This window comes from Argiope bruennichi, chromosome 8, assembly GCF_947563725.1.
Source record: "Argiope bruennichi chromosome 8, qqArgBrue1.1, whole genome shotgun sequence".
Classification (NCBI taxonomy): Eukaryota; Metazoa; Arthropoda; class Arachnida; order Araneae; family Araneidae; genus Argiope; species Argiope bruennichi.
Window position 1 is genome coordinate 130,601,236 of NC_079158.1, and position 17,149 is coordinate 130,618,384.

Below are 17,149 nucleotides of genomic sequence, written 5' to 3' on the forward strand. Positions count from 1 at the left end.
TAACATGATTGAATTGACTTATAGCATACCAAAATCCCTGAATTCTAATTCTGTTAAAATACAATAAATGTGTGATTTGATATTTTAAGTTGACGTTCCTGTTGAATCTGCCTGAGGCGTATGAGGAACTTCGTGATTTTAAATCACAGTCTAATGACAATTGCGCAGTGTGAAGCAGGAACATAGCTAATCAGCAATAAGAAATTTGGTTCATTTATAGAATGAAGATAACCTAGCCGACTTGGTGTATTTTCGATGGAATCAGTAGTTAATCCGAGATCCAATAATTCCTAAAAAATATTCTTTCCTAGTCATCTTCATACTATAAATTATGTTGATTGTAGATGATGATGTTACCTCTATCCTTGGATTAACATCAGATTTTTTATACATGAATTTTGTTGTTTAATACTAACTTCAATTAATTTAGAAATGTGTAAGCATTGCTTCGTTGCATTATCATTTTTCTAATTTAATGTCTTATAATAAAGCATCCAATGAATATCATATCGATCCTAATTGTAACTAACAGACGAATACAAGTGTAGAAACGAATTATGTTTTTTTTTTCTCTCCTTCCCACATAAAACATAGAAAATGAAACATGGCAGTAATAAAAAATGAAGGTATTTGAGAATTTCATAAATGTAGAAATCATAGAAGCGTATAGATTTTAATAAATTTTCCCATCTGAAAAAAATGGTTTATTTTTTTCAATGTTTAATGGTTTATTTTCCAAAATGTATGTGATTACAGTTATATAAAAATTGAATTAAAAACAGTTTTTACAAAAGCACTTGCATTAGTACTAAACAGCATTTTTTTTCAGTATCCAATTTTGATAATCATTTCTCTTAAACTTATTACCGGATGGCACCGGACTAAAAAATTAATTTAATTAATGAATAACTGATAATAAAATCTTGAAAATATTAAAATAGCATTATTATATCTATATAAGTATACAAAAATTTAGTTTTTGTAGAATATCAGGAAATGAGTAAGATTTCATTTACAATAATGAAGAAAGTTGTATAAAAATATCTAAAGACAGAAAGAGTTATACAGTTGAAATGTGGTATGTATAGTAAAATGTGCGATATATGCCAACGTTTGAAGCAAAATTTACAGATCGAGAAAATTCTGAAAATTCATAATATAGTTTTAAGCCATTGTTACACTACTTCAGTTTTATGCTAAAGCAGCAAGAAGGACATTCTCGCAGGATGGGATTAAAATGTCGATTCCTTCCTTACCCAGTTATTGGATATTTTTTCTTAATCGGCGCACTCATTTTCCAACATCGATTGAGAGGCTGTTTCAAAGAGGAGGTGACTTCATCACTTCCCTTAACGTAATCAGTTTTTCTTATCATGATTTAATTATGCTTATTAGTAACTGTTTCAATTAGAAATAATATAAAATAGCCTAATTACTATAATGTGTAGGAAGACTTTAAATACTTCTAAGTAAATTGCTTTCATGTGTCATCTTTGAGATACATTATGACGCAATTGTATTTTGTAAGATAATTAAAAATGATCTGAAACATCAAAAATGAATGCAAATAATTTGCTCAATATATAATATAATCTCAATCTGATTCCTTACACCATTAAATAATGAAATGATTTAATGTGGTTCTGAGGCTCGATTTACTTAATGGATTCATTTATTAATAATAGACAGTTTGTTTCTGAATAGTTTCTCAGCTAGTCATTATAGAATCTTAACTATTTATGTGTGAAAAGAAGATATAATACTGTTCTATTATGCTAAAAATTTAAATGTGAAAGTGTCACTTTCAATTAACATTTTTTCAAAAAAATAGAAAAGAATTGAATTATCATAGAAGAAATTCAGCAGAATTGATTTTCAGTAGATTTCCAATATTTCTCTTTTCTCAAAGAAAAATTCAAAAGAAATGCAATAAAGGATGATTGTTTTTTGCTTTCTTTTTCCTTGCAGTTAACAATCCATTTTAGAAAGCCAATACTTTTTCTTTATGAAAAGGAAATCACTGCAGTAAAAACTTTTTTTCTAAACTATATAGTTCTAAATTATAAAAATTATGAAAATAAATTATGAAAAATTATTTCTAAACGTTGGCTTATAGGGTTTAAAAGAAACACAAGAAAAAAATTAATATGTTGAAGAAAAGTGAGAAGATTTTAAAAAATTGAAAATAAAATAAAAAGAAAATAACGATGATAATGGATGTTAAATGAATGATGTAAAATATTGCAACTTCTTTCATGTATTTTAATGCAAGGAACAGATAATTATTTGGAGTGCAGTCAAACTTTTCATCTGCCAGTGATTCACGGGCAATTGAAAATAATGTTCTGATAGGAGTAACGAAATCTCATATTCAAACATCCAATGCACATAATCACCATAATTCATAATTCATTTTTAGATACAGTTCTTTTCGACTTTTTATGAATTAAAAATATTTATTAAATCAACTCATTGGAAGTAATAGAATGAGTTTGGTTATTGTCTCATTTCCTAATAAAATTCCATTTCTTTAATGATTTCCGGGATCATTTCATCTGATAACTCCATTCATGTACATTGAGACGACTGAGATTCCAGTCCATTACATTATTGCAATGTGCAATACTTATTGTCCATATAAGTATCATATGAGAATATATAATTTTGCAGCAGATAATTTTGAATGAGTGATATTGTCACATTGAATGCCGTCATAAACATCACAGGCCATTACAATGATGTATTGGATACCTTACCAGGCTTGCTAGAGTTGCTTTGCATTTGAATAGCTATTCAGAAAAGAGTTTACTGTTTCAATTTCTGGAGAATTAAGTCAATATGTTTTATTCATAATTTGAAATTTCTGCTCATTTTTAAATGTTTGATTTCAGTCCTTATTCACTCTTATCATTCATTATTTTATTGCATTTTTAAATAGTGTTGCAATGTTTGATTTCACTCCTTTTTAATATTGTTTGTTTATAACTGCGTACATCCTAAACATTTTCGTATTTCAAGAATGATTCCAAAATTATTTGCCTTTATTAAAATATAAAGTAATGAATAAAATCTTCAAATCCATTTTTTTAACTTTATTTTTTTCTATATATTAAAAATCGCAAAGATAAAATGCTTGTAAAGGACATCATTTAATAATTTTCTAAAAACTCTTAAAAATAATTCTTTCTTAATGAAAAATAAATAAATAAAACTGAAATTGTAAAATATCATGCGTTATTGTAAATATCATATGCATTGAATTTTATTCATATCCATCTGTTATATACAAAATAATTCGTGTAAGCATTTCTTGAAATGTATTTTAATGTCCGGGATCTCCTCAAAGCTTCCACTGCAAAACCGCGATTCTGATACAAAAAAGTTTAGCCGTCAAAGTGCGATCACTATTATTACAGGATATCATCTATTAATAAACGAGTATGAAACCGTTAAAAGATGGATTGCGCCCTTCACTAAAAACTTTTTTAACGAATTTCTGTTACAATGTCAACACATCTTAGTTTTATTATAAAATGCTTTCTAGTAACCGTTTTCGTAACTAAAGTTCGTTTTCCAATGAAACGTCTTTCGCTTCTCTTCATTAAGAAACCTGCCATATTTCATAACATTCAAGAGAATGCTTAACAATTATCTAACTACTTTGGCTATAAGTATATATATATATAACGAACCACCTTCAATATTTCTGATGTAAGGATTTCTTAACATGTGCAATCATTTACGAAAATATAGTGTTTCTTGTAGTGTACTTATCTGATTATACCTCATATAATTAGCTACAGAAAAATTGAAATGAATCATAGACATAGAAATGAATCATTCCATGTTCAATCGCCCGAAGGACCAGGGAAAAACTTGAATGACCGGACAACCGCCACAGCAACACTGGCGGGAACTATGGCTTAGTCCTAAGGACCATCACCGGCCACGGTATAATCCTCCCTTAAGGAAGGACGTCTCGTTATCGTGGCCAGAACCAACCACCCTGCCAGAAGCTTCTCAAACTCAATGACGAGGTACCCCTCATGGGACAAAACTGAAATGAAATTGAAACAAATGCATTTTTTCATCTTTTTCCAAATCACTTTCATTCGATTGAATAAATTAAAAATAATATAATTTGATCTTATCCATTTAGAACTTTTTAACTGTAAATATATTTGATCTGCTTTATATGTAAAAATCACTTTGAAAGAACCATTTTGTTGTTTATCCTCAACAACTAGCTTCGCAAGAATATGACACAAAATATCTTATTATTAACGTAACATTTCGAGATTTAAATCTTTTCATTTCTTTATCAGTGAAAAAGCTGTGTGCATCATCATTGCTGCGGGGCTCGAAACGCGAAAGTTTTGATCATGGTTCTGTTCACTCATAAACAAATCTTAATTTGCTGAGCCATCGTTCACGAAAAAGCTGTGTTTTTTTTTCCTTTTTTTTTCTTTTTAAAAAAAGAAAGGGTCTCGTCTTATTAATCTCCGGGGACTATTCTGCCTCTTAAGAGCTGCTCAGACCAGCCGTGCCTAACGAGAGTATTAATGCGGCATCTCATATTCCGCTTTGAATAGAAGATTAGTTTTGTCCTCCTGAGAATTCGCCGGAGCTCGGTGCAAAAAACAAAAAATGGAAAAAGTAAACAAGTTGAATCTTTTTTTGTAAGCAATATTGGAGGACATACAAAATATTTTGAGGAATGACAGACCGCTTCAAAGAATAAATGAATATGGAGAGATGGCGAGAAAAGGGTGAAAATAGATATCATAGGATTCAGATCTGCATTTTTACATTATGAATATTTCTTACGTCGATTTCAGAAAACGAACATTAAAGAATATTTTTCATCAGATTTTAGCTCTGAAAGTAAATTCCTTATACCAATTGATTTTTCGATAATTATATATATATATATATATATATATATATATATATATATATATATATATATATATATATATATATATATATATATCGCGACTTCATTTAATTCTATTTGAGGAATGAAACGTCCTTCATTTATGTCAAGAAAGTAATTTATATCAGATCAAGTACAGAAAAATTATCACTTTCCATTTCCTCTGCTGCTTCACCACATGCAAAATTTTTAAGAGATTTTGATACTGGTAATGCATCCTTAAGAGATTTATTTTCTTAATTAATTTGATTAAGGATTTAAACGACTTAGAATCAAAAGAATATATAAATTCTGGTCAGACTCAAATAAAGGAACGACTCACCTCATTCAAATCTCGACATTTATTTGGCAGCGATTCAAGGGGATCCAGAATAAGAATGAATTGCATATTTAAATACAGCGAATAGATTTACCGGGGTGCGGCAAGTCAACCCCGGTAGTGCAATGAGTCTGTTAATGGCTCTTTTGGCAGGTCCTAATGGAGTACGAAGCAGGGCAACTCTAGGGAAACCATCAGTTTCGGGGATGATCTCCAGGATACGCGCCAGTGGCCAGGATAATAGTCAGCTTGACCAGGTCATGTTGTCAGCTTCAATAAGGGCGAGCTCTCCACCACTCAAAGAAGGACGATGTTGATGCCACTTCCGTCGGGTTTGCAAATGGTGAAGGACGTCCATCTACTCCAAAATGGAGGTTTTAACTGTAACAGGTTTTTCCATCGGCAAGAAGGACTAAGATTTTGATTAGTGAGACCAGTTTCTTCAAGAATCTCAAGAAGAGGTTCCCCGATTAGGGAATACCCAGGGGAGAGTCCTGAGATCTCTGAGATCAGCTGGATCACAGGAAAGTAGTACTAGAGGTCTTGAATTAATACAGGTCTCTATCTGACAGAAGAGGGTAGACAGTTCTTCAAAATTAAGCACATGTCCTTGACAAGTCTTAAAAAGTTGTCTTTTAGACTTGTCAAAATCGAAAATAGAAGCCGAAAACCACCCACCGAAATTGGGAGCAAATGGTAGGATGAACTAATGTTTCTCACAGTTAGGAAATTTTGTACGGACGGTCTTGGACTAACTTGAATAATTGCTTTAGATAATTATCTGAATCTATGAAGTTCGATCCATTGTCTGACAGAATATCAGTGAGATGACCTCGTCGTGCTATAAATCGACGAAGTGCGGCTAAAAATGCTTCTGTAGATATACTGTACACGAGTTCGAGATGAACTGCTCTAGTCGCTGTGCATATGAATAAACTAAGATAAGATTTGAATTGGGTAGCTTTTCTGAGATGCTGACATTTTGTGACTAAATCTATCCCCAACTCTTTCAAAAGGGCGAGATTTTGTTATTTGACTACTTGACAAATCTCCCATCTTAGGGTTCGAAGGTTTAGAATTTAATCGACAGCAAACGATACAACGTTTGGATTCCTGACGAACCGTGGAACGACCATCAGGAATCCAGAATTTTTGTCTAATGAGAGATAAAACCAATTCTGGTCCAGCATGGAGACTGAGTTGGTGAAAATGCCGAATTATAAGGGGAGTTAGACGATGCTTTTTGGGAATAACTATTGGAAATTTTTGATCATAGGGAAGAGTCGGATGTTTCGAAAGCCGATCTCCCACTCTGAGAATCCAATCTTTATCCAAAAATATATTTAAAGGGAGTAATTTACTAGGTTTGGGTATGGGTTTGTTCAATTTGAAGTATTTAATTTCCTGGTAGAATTCAGTTGGAATGAATTAACTAGATTTTTAAGCAAAGGCTCGTGTTCTTCTGCTTGAAGGGAACCTTTTGACTTAGAGGTTGAACAGGTAGATTTACAATTTTGTATGAAACGTTTTACCCATGCGAATACTCTTATAGGTTTGGTGTAAGATGAAAATTTGAGTAGCACGTCATTCAAAAGTTTTCTGTCCCCATTTACGGAAGTAGGTTCCGGCACGGAGTCTGGCTCGTCTAAGTTGGTAGTTCGCACTTCCAAGGATTATACAAGAGGATGAAAATCTTGTTTCATCCAATCAGGGCCATTCCTCCAAGAAGATGCATCTTTGAACTACTCTGTAAAAATTCTCGAGTAGCACAATCAGCTGGATTAAGTTCAGCAGGAATGTGATTCCAATCAGACACTGAAGTTAAATTTAAGATATTGTTAACCCGATTTTGAATGAAACTATTCCCTTTACTTGAGGGTTTATTGATCCAGTTTAATACTACTGCTGAATTTGTCCATAAATATCGCTCTTTTATGGAAAAAGATAGTGTTTTTTTATGGCAGTTATTAGCTCAGAAAGTAGAAGTGCTCCGCAAAGTTCCAACCTTGGGATAGTAAGCTGTTTTATAGGAGCAACTCGAATTTTAGCACTTAGGGGAGGTACTTGATTCTGTCTAGATTTAAAATAGACAACGGCAGCGAATGCTTTTGTAGATGCATCGCAGAAACCGTGTAATTAGATGTCAGAATTACTGTCCTCTCCCAAGAATCGAGGGACTGAAATCAAGTTTAGATTATAGCTCTGTTTAAATTTAGTCCAGGTTTCCTGAATGGTAAGAGGAACAGGATCATCCCAAGCGGCTTTCGAGTTCCACAGTTCTTGCAACAGAATTTTTAATGTTTACAGAAGGCGAAAACAATCCCAACTCATCGAATGTTTTAGCAATAACGGATAGAAGTTGCCTCTTTGTATTTACGATTTCTCCATCAGCAATTCTAACTTGAATCGAATCTGTTAAAAGATTCCAAAAAATGCCTAATACTCTCTGTTTTACTTTTTCATTGCACAACAAATTTATAGATTCTGTAGCTAATTAGGACTTATCCAAAAATTCCAAAATAATTTTATGGCTACTAGACCATTTTTGAAAACTAAATCCCCCTGATTTCATTGGAATTTGAATTTCGGCCATAATGGCTTTAGCTTCTTCTTTAGCATCGGCTCCTGCGAACAAATCGTCGACATAAAAATGAATTTTATCATAACGTGTGGCGATTGGAAAAGTTTGTTCCTCTTCTACGTACAACTGGTGAAATGTTTGCAACGCCAGAAAAGGATGTGCCGTAAGTTGAGTTCGTAATAGTTTAAGGGATCTGATGGAGTTGATCGCCAAACAATTCTTTGATATGTACGGTCATCATCGGCAATTAGAATTTGACGATACATCTTTTCGATATCGGCTGAGAAAGTTACACGGTAGGATTTAAATTTGCCTAAATGAGAGAAAATCTCATTTTGTAGTTTAGGTCCTGTCATCAGGAAATCGTTTAATGATTTACAACTACTAGTTTTAGCCTACGCATTAAAGACGACCCGACATTTAGTAGTACTGGAGTTGTCGTTTTGAATCATATGATACGGGATGCAACAATTAGGCGATTCTTTATCCCTGTCAATCGAAATTGCCTTCATATGCCAAGTGACAAGTATTCATTTATGAATTGATTAAATTTTTCTTTTAATGGTGGTTTTTGATTCAGTCTATTTTCTAAGGCATAAAATAAATGCATAGCTCTTTCCTTGGTTTCTCCAAGAATTTTGTACTTTTTTTCAATTGAGACATTCGGAGGAATCTCTTCAATTCACCAGAATTTTTTTAACTGATCACACAAACTTGAATGAATAATCGATTCAGGTACTTGTGATGTATAGATTTTCCCCGTTAAGATGTATTCCAGTTTAGTCGAAATTGCAGTTGAAGGTCCTATAATGGGAAGGCCATCCAGGAGAAATACATAATGTCTGCACCGAGCAAAATATCAATTTGTTGCGAAATATAAAAATTTGAATCTGCGAGTATAAGATTATCCAAATGCGGCCTGTGTTGAATTTTAATATCGAAATTTGAGAGAGGTGAAGTCACTTTATTTACAACATGAGCTTTAAGATCAAATGATTTAGATGAGAAATGAGGAGTCTATCTGACAACTACGTAATGAAGTTTCTGCACTCATCCCATTAATGCCGGTTAATTTATGATTTGTATTCTTTAATGGTAAATTTAATTTCTCCGATAACTTTTTTGAAATTAATGATAACTGTGATGCATTGTCAATTAAAGCTCTGCTTTCAATAAATTTTCCTGAGTGACCTTTCACTTTTATTACGGCTGTTAAGAGAAGAACAGAACCATTTTGCTTATTCGTTTGAAGCTGAACTCCATTAGAAACAGCTACGACATTTGGATAACTGTCCGTCTCATTTGGAAGATTTACTTTATATGTATGAAGTAACTCGGGATGTCGCTCTTTGCAAACCTTACACCCGATATTTCTTTTGCACTTATCCGTCTTGTGGTTTTGCGAAGACAGTTCTTGCAACAAATTCCTTCTATTGCTTTCAGTCGTTATTCGATTTTCATTTGATTAAAAATAGGGCATTTATAAATCGGGTGATTTGAATCTTCCTGGCACAAAAATACGAGAAAAAAATCGCTTTTTCCCTCAGTTACGCTATGAACTATCACTTTTCTTGTCTGGTCTGCCACCCTTCGACTAAACCGCCCCCCCCCCTTTCACTCTGACTACATTTTCGGACATCTGGAAGGGATTTCTTTTCAGGGGTTAAGTTCCCCAGCACTTTTTTATGTTTAGACGAGCTACGACTGTCTAACGATCTCGCCACCCTTTCGATGAAGGCTTTGAAGGAGTTCAGCGTCGGAAACACATCAGGGTTCAAAGTCAAATCCCAGCGGTGAATTATCTGGTCGTCCAGTTTCGAAACGCAATGATTGATTATAATCAGTTCAGTTAATTAATTTACTTTTAAACCCAAAACACTTAAATTTCTCATACATTTATTACAAATATCTAGAATCTCAAATAGCAGTTTAGATGAATTTACGTTTTGTATTTTTAGATTAAACAACTTATTAATCTAGCAATTAGCTAACTGACTTTTGCTTTCAAATCTTTCGCAAAACAATTCCCAGCAATTTTTTAAAATTTTTCTTCCCCAATTGCGAATCCACGAATTAATTTTGCGGAATTACATTTGGTAGATGCGCATAAATATAACAATTTGTCTATTTTGGATAATTTTGAATTATTAATTGCCTTGCTTGAAATAATTCTTTGAATGTTATCCAATTTTCCTTATCTCCATAAAAATGTGTCAATTCAAATTTAGGCAATTTTTTAGAAGCCCGAGTTTTGGTATTTGAGCTATAAGCTTGACTTTCTGTCATTTTTGGTTTTGTGTTTTCCAAAAGCACGGCACAATCAAATAACACATCCTGAATTTCCAAATATTTTTCAAGTTTCTCTTCACTGTCATTAACATCTAAATTTGAAAACGAATTTTCTAGTTTTTGCTCATAAGTATTCACTTTCGTTTATAGCGCATTGAATAATGCATCTGAACTATCTGCGTTTTCAACTGCATTTTTAATTATCTCCAATTTTTTTCAATTTCTTTACAGATATTATTAAAATTTTGAAATGCTTTTAAAATTTTCGATTTGGAAGTTATTGTCCATAGGGATCTGGGGCTAACGACGGACCAAAAATGCTCATTTAATTAAGGATTTAAACGACTTAGAATCAAAAGAATGTATAAATTCTGGTCAGACTCAAATAAAGGAATGCCTCACTTCATCCTAGTCTCGATATTTATTCGGCAGCGATTCATGGACATCCAGAATAGGAATGAATGACAGATTTAAATACAGCGGAAAGATTTTTTGCATACAGCTTTCAGACTATTCACATTTTCGAGCGCATCTACTGAAAGCTCACTCTACATCCAAGCACCCCCCCCCCCCCAAAAAAAAATGCTAGTCACTCCAGAAAAACAAGAGTTCAACGCTCTGGCTTTTTCATTGCGCCATCTGTTGGCGAATCACCATTATTTTTATACGTTTTGTTACTGTAATAAATAAAAGAAGTAAAAGTGTATAAAGCATATAAATTAAAAATGTGATATAACTATAGCTGTTATAATATGGCCTATAGAATTCAAAATTTATAAATGAAATTCTTTACAATTCAAGGGTGACAAAGAATGTGGATAAACATATTCTACTTCTATTCACTCAAACTTTTTAAGATACGTTTTTTAGAGTTATATACATTTAATGACACTAACTTACGAATTATGTTGTGAAAACTTTATAAAATCGAATCATTTATAAAAGAGCTTTCTATTTTACTTTGCAAATATCTTAAGAATGTTAAAATCTGAATGAATTTTTTATTCTTTATTTTCTTTTCCAGAAATACATTTAAAAATATTTTCTATTTTTATTTACTGATAAAATGCGTTAATTTGTTGCATTGCATATGATATTTCTTTAAGTTACTTGTAAGTTAAAAAGTTTGTTTTGACAATGCTTCTATATTTTTATGCATGGAAATGCCTTCTAGGATCCCCTTATTGCAAACACTCTTAGAACACATCCTCATGCTCATTCCTCCACTTTTTCAGAGTGTCTTGGCTGAACTGACTGCTACTGAGAGATGCTCTACACAGCTGTGTAAACAATAACAAGCGATATTGCCTTCATAGCATTTAGACGTTGTAGAAGGTAAGACTTTCTTAACTTGATACAATAAAATTATAAAATACCGTATCTGCTGTTTATATGAAACAATTTTTATGACTTCAAACACATTTCGCGAATAATATCATGCATTTCTTTAAAAATAAATAGCTTTACTAATTTTTTAATCTATCTTGATTTCGACTGGAGAAACGCTTAGCTACAAATTAACAATAGTGCACTAATTGTGGTGCAATATTAGACATATTTAGTATAAGAAGATGTCCAAGTAAAAAAGATACATGCATAACATATTTTAATAATGGATCACACATCATAGTATCCGTTCGAATTAGGATAGGATTTAAGAAATGCTTTTATTTCAGTTATTGATGACTTTATAATTCTATCTATTATTTTAATTTATTTTTATAAGGTAAATGCAATGAATCGTTTCCCTGCCAACATCAGTGAACACCAAAGCGATTTAATTTGTCTGTAAAGACTACAAAGACCTTTCCCTTGCCATCAATAGGTATTTCCACATGACATTGCTTCCTTCTGTGCGTGGACACACAAAAGCGGCTCCTGACTCTTGAACATTGCATTCATCTCTTGCAATGGCCATACAATTTCTAGTATCATTTGGGATTGTTTAATAAACTTTAGAGAATCTAATTTCTATTACTATATCATCAGCATATCTCTAGCAAATTTAAATATTGTTACGGAAGTTCCTCCACTAAATACGTAAATACACCGGGTTCGCTTGCGGTGTGTGTGTGGTGTAACACAAACAACAGGCTTCAGTAATAAACAAGGGCGTTTATTAACACGAATATACTGACAACAAATATGCAGCCGAAACGTATACAACCAACACACAGCAGCTCACAAGTAGTAATCGGTAGCTAATAACAACCACAATACACAAAGCGGCCAGACAGAATTCTGCAGGATGAGGGAATCTACGTAGCTTCTCTATGCATCTCTCCAAGCCCCTGCAATTCGCCACTGTCTTCTTGCTTTAGTTGTACTCAACTGCAGACTCATTACTACCCGAATGGCTACTCCACACAAGATTCGATGTTGCTTCTGTAATAAACTCCAGGATTCGGCACACAGCTGAATTCACAAATTGCTTGAGTTCCTCTCAAAGCTTGCTCTTCGTTGAACTGATCCAACTAACTCGTCGTTGACTCGCTGTGCGACTCTAAATCTGTCGACGAGTCCTATACACGACTGTCTTTGGCTTAAATTGCCGGTCTTGTATGGTCTCCGGAGCAGAACTGAAGTTCTGGAGCAATCAGGCATATCTCGGCTCCTGTAGCTTTTATCACCAAAATTCTTGAAGATTATCTATTTTGTCTCAAAATTCGTCACCTTGTCGCCAAGCCCTAAAATCACTGATTCCGTACCCGATCAGCATCCAGCAGAGCTTATCGTAAAACGGTCTTTCTAGTGATTGAACTATCCATGCTGGTAAGCAACATTTTAGATTTATAACAATATTCTTACTATTAATCAATAATAACAACTAAAATTTTTTAAAAAATGGGATTATTTTACGCTGAGAATTTCATGAAGCAAAGCACCTCTTCTTCTTTTGGGGCAACTTTAATTTCTGTTGGTAAAATTCATAAGAAAGAAACAAAAAAGATAACTAACTTCCAAAGCAATAGAATAAAAGTTTGGTTTTCCTTGGTTCAAATGAATGACACTATTCTTCAAAATTACTTCATTGAGACACATTTTTTTAACATTCAAACTTTCATTTCAGAGGTCAGTCAATATTTTCTTCCTATAGCAGTCTTCTGAATCACAATTTCATAAGTTTGAGCAGTTGACATCTTTTGTTCGGGCTTCCAGTAAACCAGAAAAAAGAAATTCTTCAGAGCCCTTCTCGTCACCAGCGCTTTCTATTCAAGTTTCCACTACAAATGGCTCGTTCGTGCCAATTTGTTTCCACTCACGTCAACTAAATGTGGATCGTAGTATATTTTCATATGTTATAGAATATTCCCATTCTTTACTTTAATTTTGTGTTGTTGCTTTGAAATAACAATATGAAATATTAAAGGAAATGATACATTTTATAAAATTTGGATTTTGTTTCATTTGACCTAATCTTGAGCGCATTAGAAAAGACAAGAGATCCTTCAAAGAATTGAAATTCCCCTTTTCCGTTTTCGCCACTTTACTTCTAATCTCAAATGTAATCAAAGGTATGGTTGGTCGTAATTTAAACTTTAATTATTTTTAAATGAATAAAAACCGGTATTTATGCCTTTGAATTCATTTGGTATGGAATAGAGTGAACGTATAATATGGTAAATAAGTTTTAAAACAAGAAAATTTAAAAATTCTCTGTAACTTTTATCAACAACCTAATAAAAATATGTTATCATCTTGAACAATGGCATTCAGGAATCTATCAATCTAAAAGTAGCCTTATATCCACAAGAAATTGTGGAACTGAAAATTTTTCCGGTTAAATAGGAGAAAATATTAACCGTGTGAACGAATAAAATCAAGATGCTGGAAAATGAAAAGATATTGCGTCATTTTAAAAAACATAAAACCCATGAACTTTCATCTTTGGAATTTAAAGCAATTTCTTGACTGAAATCAGAAAAAGGTCATTCTCTAATATCATTACAACAGAAATTCAAATGCAACAATTCTTATTATATGTAGAATGCTCATAAGACTAAGAAAAATATTTTTAAAAAGTGTCTCGTTTGCCAGTTTTCTAGAGAGTTTATAGCTCTTATGAGAAATTCAAGGCAGCTTCAACTCAAGAGAATCTGGCATTTATTCAGCTTTGATAAATGATTTGTTTTTGACTTCTTAAAAACTTGCATTTTGTTCCTTTCTCTTTCCAAGTAAAATAACTGAAACATTCATTTCCAGTCTTTTCCTTTTTTTTATTTGAAAAGTGACTTTTCTTTTTTACATCCTCAAAACTATAACAGCATTTTAGACGCTTATATCAAAATAAGATAGAGCTTAAACAGAATCATTTTCCTGAGAAAAAAAAAAAAAAAAAACCCGAACAAGAAGATTTTTTACTCGCCGTGAAACCGCCTGTTACTTAAATAGTCTTTTAAGCAGGAAAGAGCACAAATCGTTAATTATAGTTACAATCGGCCTGGAAGCTATAATCTTCCTGTATTGCAGTTTCTATGTTAAATATTTACTTCATAGGAACTTCATTACTTTGAAGACCAAAATAAAAATTCGATTCATCCTAAAATTAGAATTAAGAGTCGTTGGGTTTATAAATGTGTGTAAAAAATGTCGCGATTTTTTTAACGGAAAAAGGGCATAAAGCATTTTTTTTTTTTATGCAAAGCGATTTAATATGTAATACAAATTTATTAAATAATATCGCAATTTTTCTACAAAAAATGTAGTGAAGAAAATAATTTTGAAAAATATTCAAATGCTGATAATCTGTCATATAATGGTTAGCATAGTTTCAGCTCATTCGGGATAAAAATTTGTATAATGAGCAAAAATCATACTAGGATGCGTCCACCGGGAGCTCAAAACTATAACGCATTAAAACAAAGTTTTTATGATATCTTACAATATATTTTCACTCAATACCAGTCCACTCGTTTTAAAATTTATAAAATTTAAATGCATGTATCATCACCGTGATTATTTAAATTTATGGGAATTCGGAATCAAATGTAAAATTTAGGTATTTTATAACAAGAAAAATAGAAGAAAAGAAAAATTTTATGAAATTCGTCTTAAATCCCAACTCTGCTGCTCTATAATCTTTCTACTCATATAAATATTATCCTATAAATGACCACTAAGTATTACTATAGTAAGCTCCAAAATATAGAGTACTGAAACTCGAACCCGTGGTTGCGTTTATCGGACGAGGCATAGCTCCAGCTACACGTGCTCTCAGTGGTGTTGCGCAATTGTTGGAAATGGATCTCTCGACGAAGGAAAAGGTATTGATAGTTGAGCATTATTTCCGCTCATACAGGAGCGGACTTGAAGGTGGACAGAGTTTGAAAAAGGTGGCAGAACAATTCCAAGAGATGTTTAATAAGATGGCGCCAAGTAACACAGTTATGCTGCATATTGTTACGAAATTTCGCCGTTCTGATAATCTACTGTGTCAAAGGAATGCTAAGTCTGGTAGACTGGTAACAGATTAAACAAATGAAAATGGGGAATGTTAAAGGAAAGTGTCTTCGACTGTGAAAGTCCACCAAAAATTGTGCTTGCATTACGTGAAGAAATAATCTTTTTTTGCCGAAGTCTGCAGCAACCTTTGTTTCAGGATATGTTTGAGAATCTGAGTGAATGATATGAACACTGTCTACAGAGAGGCGATGCACACTTAGAACACTTACATTACACATACAGTGGTAAATCAACACTTTAATAGTATGTATGTTAATTTCTTTTGAGGAAAAATAAACTCCAGATGAAAATAATGTACTTTTGTTCATCTTTTCATTTCAGTACTGTATATTTTGGCCCATACTGTATTTCCAAAATATCTGAATTATGAAGGCACGTTTACCAATATGTCCTATATTTAAAATATTTTGGAGCTTACAGGATGGAATAAGAACCTTGTTACTTAACATTTGGGAGTTGGTGCGGAATGAAAAACACATACACACACACATTAACTCTTGAGTGCCCGGCGAGACCGAATGATAGCTATATATACTTGTTGAACAAAGATTCATTCACGCCCTCGTCAAGCCCTTTTGACTGTCACATTCAGAACTTTGGAATATGCAACTTTGGAGTGTGCAACTCAGAAACAGAAGCAAAATAATTTATTGTCCTACAAGCTGAACCCGAGCGAAATGTAGCAATCTCATAGACCGTCTTCAGGCGAAGCTAGGAAGTAATTTCCAAAATCTTCATTGTAAATTTCAACCAAGCGAATCAAGGTGGAAGGCAAATGATCCAGTCTGAGATTTTTTATCGAATTTCATTTCCTTGTGCTTAGGTACTCCACGAGGGCTTACTTGATGATCAGAAATGATTATCTCTATTTTCAAATATAATATTTTGAATCTGTAAATTTCGAATTCAAGTGAAGTCATATTGTGTTCCGTGCTTTAATGACATTAAACTTTTTCTGTATTAAAGCAATTTTTTCTGTACTTAAATTTTTGTATATTCTAATAGCACATTTAATAAATTACATTGTATACTGTATATTACTGATATAGTGAGTTAATTTTCGAAGATTTTTCTTCCTTTGTTTTGTAAATTCAATGTTTTTATAGAACAAAATCGTGCACATAATAATTTTTTAATTATTTTCCATCCCTATACACTACTTTTTTCCATATATTATTGGAATCATATAAATATCGTGTCTAAGAATATGACAACTTAATTTCTGTTTTAGATAAAGTGAAATATTATTACAAAAAATATTTATTGCCAAGGTTTATAGTAAAATATAAAAGACCAAACATAAAGACGTAGTAGTACATACCAAACCGAGTAAATTTTACTACAATTTACCCTTAAAATTAAAGACATAAATGGAAGTAGTTTGATATAATGCTATCAGCCAAAATTTGAAATAATACATATTGTAATAAATGTCTATTTATTATTCTTTTTGTTTAAGCTTGATCATGTTAAGCATGTGACAAAAGTAGTGTTGCACCAAAAGTAGCTTATGATTAAATTCAGAAAAACTTGGATTTTAGACAGCTGTCGAAAAATAAGC

At 32.5% G+C, this 17,149-nt stretch overlaps 1 long non-coding RNA gene across 1 annotated transcript in view; it reads left to right on the forward strand.

The window, feature by feature from the left end:
* LOC129981711 (uncharacterized) overlaps nt 1-17,149 on the forward strand; it is a 123,136-nt gene that overhangs the window by 65,292 nt on the left and 40,695 nt on the right. Inside the window, exon 3 of the long non-coding RNA XR_008785351.1 lies at nt 11,361-11,460. This is a non-coding gene — a long non-coding RNA (uncharacterized LOC129981711). The remainder of the gene's footprint in view (nt 1-11,360; nt 11,461-17,149) is intronic.